The 12,889-nt window shown below is 45.7% G+C and overlaps 1 protein-coding gene across 4 annotated transcripts in view; it reads right to left on the minus strand.

The window, feature by feature from the left end:
* Nucleotides 1-12,889, minus strand: part of RBM10 (RNA binding motif protein 10) — a 464,414-nt gene that overhangs the window by 351,152 nt on the left and 100,373 nt on the right. The gene's annotated exons all lie outside the window — the stretch shown is intronic.

Genomic DNA, 12,889 nt, shown 5'->3' on the forward strand with positions numbered 1-12,889 from the left:
AAGGCAGAGAGGTCCCATGCTGCCACAACTACAAAGGCCAGGGGGCCACGCATTGCTGCAACCAAAAAAGCCATGGGGCCCTGCGCCGGCGCAACCACAAAGACCACGGGGCCAGATCTTCCTCAACCACAAAGACAAGGCCACACTGCTGCATTTTAACCAAAGAGCAAGAGCTTAATCCTACACAGGCGATCAGTACTGTGACAAACCTGAGGCTACCATAAACTACTGCTATAATACGACCCAATAACCTCAAAAGAAACGAAAATGCAGAGAAAACGTCTTAGTTCAACAGATTCCTATGAAAGCTCTCCTGGAGTGAAGGGATGCGGTTTATGGAACCTCTCCCATATGGTGGCGACAACTATATAAACGCGGAAAGATGCCCAGCAAAGGCATCGCAAAGCGAACGCAAGCCACTGCACCGCCACATCCTCCAAGGGCAGTGCATTTCTGATTAAATCAATTGCTTCATAGCTTTTCTTCTACTGGGGTGAAGTAGAACCTGGAGGAGGGGCACGGCTAAAAAGGCAAACTGGCAACATATCTTGGATTTACAATGGATGAAGGAACATCTGACAGGGCCTGCTCTGAGGATCTCAAGAGTTTGCAGATTACAATATTCACCCATAGATTTTGACCCTACAGGGCTTAACACCCCATTGTGTAGGATATTTGGAGAATTCATTGAATGACAACTTCAAAAGGACCTGTATTTCAAAGAATCCACCTGCATAAAGAGCTGGGGACCACAGGTTAACCAGGTATGAGTTAGGATGAGGCTAGACACTGTCCTGTAAACCCCATGCTTTGTAATAGGATCCCTAATGGATGTGTCCTCTCATATTGTGCATGGAGAAGCTTGCAGTTAAATATCTGTAAACGAGCCCTCATCCATCAAGTTAACCCATGAGCCTATGTTCACATGCCTGCCGAAAGCCGACGACACCTGGCCAATAGAAGGTTGCCAGGAGACACTTCATTCTCTTCTCCATCGGACTACCTACAAGGGTGCCCGAAGTGGCAGCTTTCTGGACCTTTCCCGAGGACCAATGTCAAGTAGACAAAGTATGCATAGCCTCAGGTAAAGGGAACCGTGTGAGCTGCTTTTTTGACCTGACATGCAGCAACTTGTATTTTCTGTTCTTAGGTCCCAATGGTAAAAGGCCTCAGGGCACCTCTGACCAATCAGGGCGACATGGACTCAGCCACTAATGGCACCACAGTCTAGGCTGCAGTATATGACTGGATGCAGCAGTAGTCCAGACCACAACCCAGCAAAAGCTTGAGATTATGGTACCTCTGATCAAGTTTAGTTTGAGAAAGGCTACATGGATGCTTCAGAAATGCTTCTAGTGGAAACCCTTGGGACTATGGAATCACCCCTATCCAAGAAGGTAATGGAAATGCCACCTATTGACAGTCCTTCGCATGCACGTGAAGGCCGGATTAAGGTTAACCTGGGAACATATGTCTACTTTAAGTTTAGAAAATGAAAATTCTGGCGATTAAGTAGAGGGGTCCTATTGTTAAATTGTCACCCTACCAGTTGAGTCAATTCGTAAATCGAGCTGGCTAAAAGAGACAAACAAAAGGAGATGGGCACTGACAAACTACAGGCTTTACTTGACTGGGTCAATTGAAGGGCACTGGACTCCCAAGATCCATATGCAGCATACGCAGGATCTCTGGAAACAAGGAAGGTGGGCTTGTAACCCAAAAAATAAAATGTCAGCAGGCATGAAGACATACAAAATAGAGCAGTACCACCCTCACACCAAGTGAAGATAAAAGGAGCTCTGTAAGCTTTTAGGCCAGCAGTACCTGGACCCAGACAGAGCATTGCGTAAAACTGGGCTTTCGGATTTAGTAAACAGAGGTATCCTGCTCAAAAGTTATCTAGTTTTGTTTGATGCAAGGAAGATATGCCCAATAGGTATGGCAACATGGGCCCATATGGAAGTTATTTGTGAATCATACCCATGAAGTTCAAGATCAATAATGGAACAAGCCAGGAGGTAAAAACACCCTGGCTGATCTTCCAAGAGCAAGCATCTCAATAGAATCGTACTAGAACGTTCAAACGTGTAGAAATGCTTTTTTGAGACCAAAAAGCTCCTAAATGAACCACTCGATCTATCCAAAAGAAGGCCCCTATGGAGCTGCTGCAATGTACATGGACACCCAATAAATGAACTTCCTCAAGATTATTTATTATACTGGTGCGCAATGCAGAAAACAGCCCCAACCGTTGCACAATACCACGACAACGTTTTATTAAAAGTCAATTCTATGAAAGAAAACCTAATCCCCAAAACAGGTAATACAAGCAACATCTCTTCAACAGCCAAGTAATCCAATCTGAAAAGCCATTTTGAGTCCACGAGATGTTTTGCAGTGCTGAGATAAAGAAAGGCAAAATATATATTTTCTGCAAATGAGTGTCTGAAGTCGCCAGAGAAGAACCTACCAATGTAGTCTACTAAAAAAAGAAAAGTTTAAAAAAAAAAAAAAGAAAAAAAATGGACAACTGACGCCTCACTCCTATTCAACCATTCCCATCTGGGCCAGTCTTTCCGGACACATTTGGAGTGCCTACACTTTGACCTGCACTGTCACCGGACAAGCTGCCAGGTCACTTTTTGAAAAAAAAAAAAACGGTGCCGATTCTCACCCTCCACAGCCGTTCCTGCCCGGCAAATCGAGCCACAGAGCAGTCATGGGACCACACAATTGTGTATTTTTCCTGCCCCCCTTTTTTGGTTTGAAAATAACAAAAAGCAACAAAAATTGGTTGACCTTGAAAAACATCTTGTTGTCTCAAAGTCCTGGTTCACAAAGGACGCTTTATTAGGACCACAGGATGCTGACTTTAGAAATAGGGGAAGGGGCAAGAAGGAAAGTAGAAGAAAGTTACAATTCACAATGGGAAGGGTAGGATGTTAGTACATGCCCAAAAAGGACACTACTTTGAAGGAATTTTTTTTTTCACTATCCAAGAGGAAAATCTCCCCCCCTTTATTTTAAAGGGACTAATTAGGAAAATTCACAATTATAATAAAGGAAAATTCACATACAGGGTTGTAAACTTATTACTAAGGGAATGCTCAAACTGAATTAGAAGTGAATTGCTATGAGGAAACTTGCACCCAGGATTGAAGTGTTGAAGTGCTTCTCTGAAGAAACTCCCACCCACAGCTAAAAGTGCACTGCTGAAAGGAATCTTACTTACCCAGTGAGAGGAGAAGAAGCTCACACAACATTAGGAGTAAATGCTGTGACAAAGATCACCCAAATTATTGAAAGAGAATCCCTGACCCACAGGTAGTTACTAATTTTCAACGGCTGGGGTCTGAAACATTGGAGTCTCTAGATGTTTTGGACTACTACTCCAAGCTATAAAATACAGCATTGTCAATGGGGGTGGAATCATTGACGTAATCCAAAATCTCTAGAGTTGCAGGCCACTGGCCTTCGAATTCCCAAGCATGGAAAAATCTTGCCATCATAGAAGGTTCAACAAAACAAAAGTATTATTCTAGGGATACAATTATGTACCGTTGTGTTGAGAAACTTGATGAGCAGCCCACACTAAAGCCATCTCAGTTTTCTTCGAGAACAAGAGAATGGCAAGACAAATATTACTTGGCAGTAATCATGTTTCTGAAGCTTGCCTCTTCTTACAATCCCAAACTGCATAATCCACAATCTAGGGATTGGCTCAGAGTCTAACATTTGTTTTTTCGAAGCAGAATAGGGTGTTGACAGGGGCGTTTCCATCACACTATCCTTGACCTGTGTGTATAAAAACCCACGATTCCCTACATGGCAACGTCCTCAAATGGTTTATTTATCTGCCTTGTCATTTGGGAGAGTTGTGTGAGCAATGCTTTTTTTTCTAAATTGTATTTTCTGTACTGTTGGAGACAGGGCTGCATGCGATTCTAAGCAGATACATGCCCCAATAAAACAAGCAATTTGCTTTCTGGATCTGCTTAGATTCAAATGCGTTGCTTAAATTAACAAGCAGTACCTGAGGCAGGTAATGAGCAACTCGGGACAGTTGAAACATGGTGCTTGAGTACTGCCTGTAACACCCAAGAGTCTGATTGCACCTTTGTTTTAGCACAGTAGAGTTGTGTGAAGGTGTGCAATGAACTAAAGTTGCTGCCTTGCAAATCTTGGCCAGTAGAACATTGGTGATAAAAGCAAAGGTAGCTCGTAATGTCTTATTTGCAAGTGAATAACTGAGTTGTATACACTTAAAAGATCTAGAGATCATGTGTTTTTTCTGGACGCCTTCATCACCAGCTGAAAGGACTCTGCACTCGCTGGATGTGGCTCCGCCCTAAAGTTCCATGTGACTCGCACAAAGAGTTTCCGGAAGACATCTCAACTATTTGTGAACTTTGGTCCTGTGAAACATGGGAAGGCCTTGTCCAAGGCTTCCATTTTCCAGGTGGCTCTCCGGCTGCATCACTCAGCAAACCGACCGCTGCCTGTCCGAGAGCCCATTCTACCAAAGCGATTGCTGCATCAACGGTGTTCCTGTCTGGTGTGCCCCTGCTGGACATCTGCAGGGCTGCTACGTGGAGGTCTACACACACACCTTCATGAAATTCTACGCCATCGACAGGGACTCCAGAAGAAGTTACGCAACCTGTTCGCTTAAAGGCGAGCCTGGTGAGGAGGTAGGAGTAATTGCATCTTTTTTGCCTTACCACCTCCTGAGGTTGTGTATGTATGTATTGCTATATATTCTTGATTCATGAGCATGTGAATCCATGGCAGAGAAGGAACAAGTTACTTACCTGTAACTGTAGTTCTCATCATGGATTCACATGTGAACCCTCCCTCCTGCCCCTCTGCGGCTCATCTTGGTCATACTGCCACTTTACATGCTCCCACATCTGAAGATCGCTGCCAGAGGAGGGGTTTAGGGAGAGGGCTGTCATTGGCTGGGGACAGTATGACCCAGAGCCCAGTGATTGGCTGTTAGGAGAAGACAGTTTGTAAACTAAAGTGAAACTTTTTTCTTTTACAGAGGATTCCCGGCCTGACAGGGAATATTCATGAGCATTTGAATCCATGCCAGACACCATGCTGGAGAAAAAATAAATTTCACTTTCAAACTGTACTTCTCCTCTAAACCAATCACTGTACTCTGGTCATACTGCCCCAAGCCAATGTCTGCCCTCTCTCTAAACCCCCTCCCTCAAGGCTCAACAGAAGCAAATACCCTTACCTCTGGAACAGACTCACCTCAAGCAAACAGGTTGCATAACACTGCTTGGCCGACTCTGAACTCCTCTCTGAAATCCCCATCGACGCAGTAGAACTTTGTGAAGGTGTGTGTGTGTGTGTGGACCTCCATGTGGCAGCCCTGCAATGTCCAGCAGGGGCACACCAGACAAGAACGTTGTTGTCGCAGTGATCGCTCTGGTGGAATGGGCTCTCGGACGGCCGGGCAGCGGTCGGTTTGCCAACAGATTACTGTGACACAGTCCGAGAGCCACCTGGAGATGGAAGCCTTGGAAAAGGCCTTCCCATGTTTCACAGGACCAAAGTCCACAAACGGGTGAGAAGTCTTTAGTGCGAGCCAGGTACAAATTCAGAGCACGAGCAAAGTCCAGCAAGCGCAAGGCATTTCAGCCAGTGACAAAGGCTTCCGAAAAAAACACAGGAAACACCAAAGGGACGTTGAGGTGGGATTCCAACAGAACCTTTGGCATGGCAAGGAGGGGTGCGTCCGTAGCACCACCCTAGATTCATGGAAAGTCAGATATGGCCGTTTGCAGGATAGGGCCTGGATCTCACCCACCCTCCTGGCAGAGGTGATTGCCACAAGGAAAGCAGTTTCCCAGGGGCCTTCACAAGCGGGAAAGATCGAAACAGTCCTTTGAGGAACTCCTTGATGAGATGGTGGTACCAAAGAGAAGATTTGGTATAGCGGGAGACAGCCGCCAGACGGACCTTGCAAGATGTGTGCGCCAGCCCCGCCTTGGTCAAGGACAAAAAGTACGGAGGAATCTGGGGTGATCTTCTGCCACTGGCACCACAGAGAAATGCTTCCACTTCTTACCATAGCATTTAAGAGTTGAAGACGCTCTTGACTTGTCAAGGACCTCCCTGCAGTCCGCCGGCAACTCATATCCTCCAAATTCTAGGGCTGCGGGAGCCAAGCCCTCAGGTTCAGTGGTCATGGGTCGTTATGCAGGATTGCGCCTCAATCTCTGGTGAATAGACTTGCGACCACGGGAACCTTGACCGGAGGCAATGCTGACGGGCAGAGAAGATCCGGGTACCAAATATGCCTCAGCCACGCCTGGGCGACAAGTATCATCCTGCATCGGCACTGCTTGAGTTGACTGATTACTGTATACAATCTTGCCAAACATGCTGCAAGTTTGTATACAGTACCCTGTGGGAGACTGCACCAGCTTTGTTCTCTTGGCAATAGTTAACCAAACCTTTGGTATAAGCATGTACTACACATGTTGGTAGAGTGACTGAGCAGCCAGGCGTATCTCAAGAGGGGTCAATGTGAGCTGTAGGGATATTACCCAGAGATTCACAGTTGCAAGTATCCAAATAAACACTCAAGGTGTCTTGATTAAACTATTATTTTAACAGTCAGTTGAATAAGCCTTCTTCAGAAGAGAGCAATATATATGTAACAAAAATATACTTCAGAATACACACTCTGTTTCTTTAAATCAGTAAATACCCATTTGGGATGGCACACAGATTCTTCCTACACCCGGAGGGGACTTAAATAACTAGGACACTGGACATTAACATATCACTGGTACATTTAGAGCAATGCTGATGTTCGTGTCAAAAGGAGTAAATGAGGGAATAAAACAATGGTTAATATTCTGAAGCAAGTAAGTACTTTTTGAACCCTCCAATGCAAAGTAAATGAACCCTTTCCTGGGGGAAAGGCAAAGCGCAAAGTCAGAAGTAAGAGGTAAGAAGAGACTTTCAGAGTGCAGTTAGATGAAAAGACTTGCACAATGTTTTAGAGGTTTTTGTATAAAATTAAAAGAACTGTTGGTCCACAAGCTGGGGGGCTTGTGAGGGGCAAAGCTGCAAGCAACTCTGCAAAAACAACCAAGACATATCTCAACTGAGAACTAGCAAGGCTAAACGACAAGAAAAGTTCCCTTAGTTTTACAGTACCTTTGGTTAGAAGAAGTTGGCTCCATCTGGCTTCTGTTCCTGTGTAGGTCTGCATATCCTGTTCCTGGGCTTCAGTCGTGGGGACAAGAGGGAGGACGTCTGGGGACTCCTGCACTATGAATTGAAGGTTGGCACCAGCAAGAACTTTTCCAAGTTCTTCTTCGGATTCCTTCGTCCAGTGGTCGACTCTGCCTTCCAAGCAAAAAGCTTGGACTTTTATGCAGGTTTCTCCCATTAATTCGCAGCCTAGCTGTCATTCACACAGGACACCCCTCCAGCCAATCACCCTTGCGTGCATTCCTGTAAGCACAGGGAGTTTCGGGCACCTTCCTAGCTTCCTGCCCTGCCAGACATGCTGGAACCAGAGGTGGGCTTCACCAGTGAATCACGCCAAAAACAAACATAGGGACCAAACCTGGTTTGGCGCGCGGAGTAAATTGCAAGAAGGACCTTTCCAACAAGAAATGGCAAAAAAAGAAAACCGGGGCCATTTTCAATGAAAGAATGAGCACCCCTGGGTGCTTTTTGGCAGCTGCAATTGAAGGCTGCGGTAGAAACACACAATGGTAGGAAAAAGTAAACCATTGCCACCAGCCATTAATTGCAGAAAGGGTAACAAAAATGTTACATGAGAACCTAGACAAAGGGGAATACTATATAACCCCTCAAGCACACTATTGTAAGATAGTGTGTGCTGGGTCTAGAAAGTTACAAAATGTAAGTAAAGTCAATTTCACTTCACTGCTCTTGGAAACAGTAGTTTATCCAAGAGGAGGTATTTAAACCTTTGGGAAATCTAAGCGGCTTCCCTGTGCCACTGCATTGAAGGTGATGTGGGTCACAATGTAAAGATAATGCCTACGGAGTTTGACAAATTCCAAAGTCAAAAGGAAACACAGAGACCAAATCACAGAAAAATACATGAGTGGGAAAAAGGTCCCACTCTCTAGGTTAGAAATTAAAAGTCCTAAAGTCCAGCAAAAAGAGCTGGGGGTCTCCAAGGTAGAAGGGAATTAGCACATTACTGATAATTCTCCTATTCATATCAACCTATTCCAACAACTGGAGCTAACCAAACCCTCCACTTCAGAACTAAAGCTAGCTGACCTAGACGGGAAAGGGGAAAGCGGAGCTATTAAACAAATGGATTCCAGATATAATTGACAAGATCGCCCCAGAAAAACCATTCACACCATCAAAAAAAGAGCAATGGCAAAATGGTTCACCCCTCTATTAAGCACCATGAAAAAGGAAAACAAAAGATGGCACTGGAATGGAGGAAAGAATACAACCCAGACAAAAACACACTGTTCCAGAAACAAATCCGCGCATACAAGAAGGAAATTCAAAAGGCGAAGAGAAGGCATTATGATGACAGAATCACCAATGCCACCAACACAAAAAGAAATGATTAAAGAAATGAGAAACCCGCCAGGCTGTGACAACACCCTAACCCCCTCGGAGAAACTATGCAACGACCTGGCAGACCACTTAAAGAAAGAAAAAAAATGACATCCAACAAACCATTCAACAGAGGCCAACCAACCACAACATACAACCAAGCGAACCTAACAAAGAACCACAGCACAACTCAAAAACCTTCCTGAAATTTCAGAAGAGGCTTTCGCATTGCTGGTAAACCAGGGATTGCTGGTAAAACAGAGCAAGAAAGCGGGTTCACCCCTGGATCCCTGGAGTCATGACACCCTAACCAAAAGACTAGAAGACATAGGAATAACAGGCACAGCACTACGTTGGACTAAATCATTCCTAGCAGACAGAACAGAAACCCTATTGATTAAACCCTTCAAATCCACCCCACGAGTTAACGACTGGAGTGCCACAAGGATCCTCACTTTCACCACTTTACTTCAACATCTACCAGACCCGTTCTCAGAATCTTCAAAAAATACAACATTACATGCTACAACTAGGCAGATGATACTCAAAGACACCCAAGCCGATCATTCAAACTTAACTGACTGTCTAAAAGAAGTCCTCAACTGGATGAATGCCAACGACGTGAAAATCAACCCATGAAAAACAGAAATCATGGTCATATCCAAAGACCAAGAGAATGAAACCGCCATCCCGTGGCCAGCAGAAATGGGAACCGCACCATCACCATCTAAGGTAGTCAAAAATCTGGGAGTCCTGATGGACAACACCCTAACCCTATAACCACAAATAAATGCAACAGTCAAGAAATGTTTCTTCCTCCTCCACACGGCAAGAAGAATCTTACCTTTTCTCTCCTTCACACACAAAACACTCGCTATCGTCGCCCTCATCGTGTCAAGAGTCAACTATGCAAACAGCCTCTACCACGGAATACTAGAATACCTCCTGAAGAGACTACAACAGATCCAAAATACAGCAGCCAGACTACTCCTCAAACTATTCGAAAGAGACCACATCACCCCTGCTCTAAAAAAGCTACACTGGCTGGCAGTATAACATTGCATCACCTTCGAAACAATGTGCATAACGCACAGGGCAATCCGTGGACAAAGAGCAGAATCCCAACAAAAGAAGATAATCTACAAGCCAACAAGACCCCTCAGGGCAAGCAACGAAATCCGCCTGGAACTAAAACCATAAGGAACTCAGAGGAACCTCCTTCTACCACTTAGCTGCAAAAACCTGGAACATCCCGAAAGAAAAGAGAAACACTGAAGATCACCGAAATTTCAGGAAACTAATAAAAACCTGGCTCTTCAACACCACAGACTCAAACTGAAACAAAAAAGAAAGTGACCCATCTTCAAGAAGTGCCTCAGCTCCCCTAGACTTTGCTCAATTGACATTGGCTGTCCTGGCTCCCTGCACTCTTCTTACCCTACGACTGTGTTGATCTGTCCCTCAAAAAGTCATACATACTTTACTTGTATAGCTGGGAAAGGGTTAAGCTATATTTCACTTGGGGATAGTAACATACTTACCTGTTTGGAGAAACTTGTTAACCATTGTTTCCTTCCCTAACCTTTTTCCACAACTCCAGCATTGCATTGAAGTGTAAAAAGTGATACATATGTCCACATTGTCCTAGCAATTGAAGTCACCTGAGTGACATCCCAAAAGAGTATCTACCTTCTTAATTGAACCAAGGGAGTGTATTTTCGAAGTATATTTTATTGTTGCCAATTCCCCCTTCTAAATGCGGCTTATTTTAAAACTGACTTAAATTTATAAATAATTATTTTATCAGGAAACCTTGAGTAAAAGTGTTATTTGAATACCTGTCACTGAATCAGTTATATCCCTACAGCTCACATTGACACCTCTTGAAATCAGCCTGGCTGATCAGTCACTCTACCAACTTGTGTAGTACAGGCCTATACCAAAGGTTGGGTTACCTATTGCTAAGAGGACAAGGCTGTTGTAGTCTCCCACAGGGTTACTACATACAATCTTGCTGTGGTCTGAGAAACTCGATAGAATACACATGGGCACACCCAATGATCTGCCGTGATCCTCTCCCAGGTGTGGATAAATGAAGACGGGCAACCCCCCGACCGGGGGAAGCTTAGGAGGGAATCTGCACTGGCGAGTCACTTGAAGGTGGAGGCCGGGGAGGCTCAGAGAGTAGAGTTTATGCCTCTGCCCTTCCACTACAACAGCCTTTTTGCTGGTACTGAAAGTTGCCAAAGGGGCCCGGAACAGAGGACCAGTGGGTAAACACCCATCCCTCCGAGCTGTATGGACCTTGGGGCTAGCGGGAGAAAGATTGGCCATGAAAGGACTAACGGGCATTACGGCTGCTGCGCTGGTGAAAAGGTTTAGCCGCAATCTGGCTAATTGACTTTCAAGTCTCATGTTCCTTTTTTTGCCGTTTCCATGGAATCAACCGCCTTTCCAAATAGGTTGGATTCCTCCACACGCTTGTTAATAAAGGAGGCTTGTGTCTCGAGTTTGAACCCAGAGTTATTTAACCAGGCATGACTCCTGAATAGGGTTCCCTGGGCAAGGGTGCATTCAGCGGTTTCAGCCAAGTCCACATTATTTGTCAGGATATTCTGGGTCACTAGTCTACCTTCTGCCACGACCACCAGCAGGCATATCGGGTAGGCTCTGAAACTTCCTGAAGACCATCCTGTACTAGGCCCCACTGACATCACTGTAGCTCGCAAGGAGCGTGGTGTTGATGGCAATCCTTGTGTAGGAGGCTGCAGAGGAGGTGACCCGCTTACCAAGGGCGTAATGTTTTTTGCAGTCCTTGTCCGGAGGGGATTCTGCCCATTTGAGAGTGGTCGTAACTAACAAGAAGTCCGGTGTGGCGTGACCAGTAATGTAGAGGGGCCCAGAGGGGGCTGGGCGAAACATTTTCCACACAGGGATTAACTGCCTGTATAAGGGACGGTAAAGAAGGAGCCAGACGTCTTAATATAATTTAATAAGGGGATGGCTTGGATAAGAGTCTTTTCCTAGAGGTTGTCCTCCACAAAGTCCGAGTCTGGGGCGGCTTAGCGCGTAGAAATTTTAAATGTCCAACTGCTCTTTTTAAGAGTGAGATGAACAGCATTTGGTCATCAACTGGTGACGAATCTCTACGGAGTAGTAGGGGGATCCAGACAGATGAAGCCTGGGTCAGTGGTATGTGGCGGTATGTGCCACAAACTCTGGTCTTCCGCCGGATTCAAGTCTGGGTCTTGATAGACTGGGTCCTGGTCATAAAGGTTAAACCCTTTGTAAGAAACATCCTGGGTCAGGTCCTCAGGGTCCTCCCCAAAGATTATCGAGGGGTCCCTGTGACTCCTCCAAAGAGGGAAACTGGACACCAGAGGGAAGTTTCCAAAAATTAGGGGGGGGTGGGCAGGTGTCCACTTCCCTTGGTCTCTTCAAGGTTCCGACATACTGGTCTGAAAAGTCAATCTTAGCCATACACGGATCAAACCTTTCCCTAGTCCACTCTGATGAAGAAGAGGGGTCAGGGGGTGGGACAGGCAGCCTAGAAGGAGTTGAACCCTTATATAAGGCCTCAGAAATAGGGGGCGGCTCCAAATAATCCTCTTGCGACGCTTCAGAAGCAGTATTGATGGCAAAGAAGGTTTTGGCGCATCTGATGCCGCTGACATGTCGGTGACACGGCCGAGTCCTTCGGTGTTCAAGCGCCTTTGGACGGCAGGTCGGCGATAGTGGAACGATATATGGGAACCGCCCGTTCTGGAAGGAGTTTTATGCCCATTCGCATGCCGCAGATGCGGTTGCGGAGAGGGCACTGAACCGGAATATTCAGAAGGTACAGTCGAATTTTTCAGCAGCCCTATGGGCGTGGAGGACGTATTCGATGACCCCCGAATAGGCCTTAGGGGTTGTGTGCTTAGGTAGATGTGGTGCATGGGTGCCCTTGTTGCTGGGGTGTGACTTCTTCATAACAGTGCCAACGGATTGCCTATCGAGGACGGGCACATGGGAGCGCATAGGCTCCACAGAAAGGTTGCTGGCTTCCGAATCGGAGCCATGACTGCCAAATGGATTTCTCCATCGAAGTGCCGGCAGGCAAAGGTTTTCAGCCTGTGTTAGGGAGAATTCTCAGAAATTTGCTAATTCCCTTCTACCTTAGGGACCCTCAGCACTTTTGCGGGACTTTAGGACTTATTAATTTCTAACCTGGAAAGAGCGTGACACTTCCCCACTCTTTCATGTATTTTTCTGTGATTTGGACGGTTTCTTTTGGTTGTGGAGTCTGACCAACTCCATAGGCATC

This window comes from Ambystoma mexicanum, chromosome 2q (assembly GCF_040938575.1).
Source record: "Ambystoma mexicanum isolate Mex_15411 chromosome 2q, UKY_AmexF1_1, whole genome shotgun sequence".
In the NCBI taxonomy this organism is placed as follows: domain Eukaryota; kingdom Metazoa; phylum Chordata; class Amphibia; order Caudata; family Ambystomatidae; genus Ambystoma; species Ambystoma mexicanum.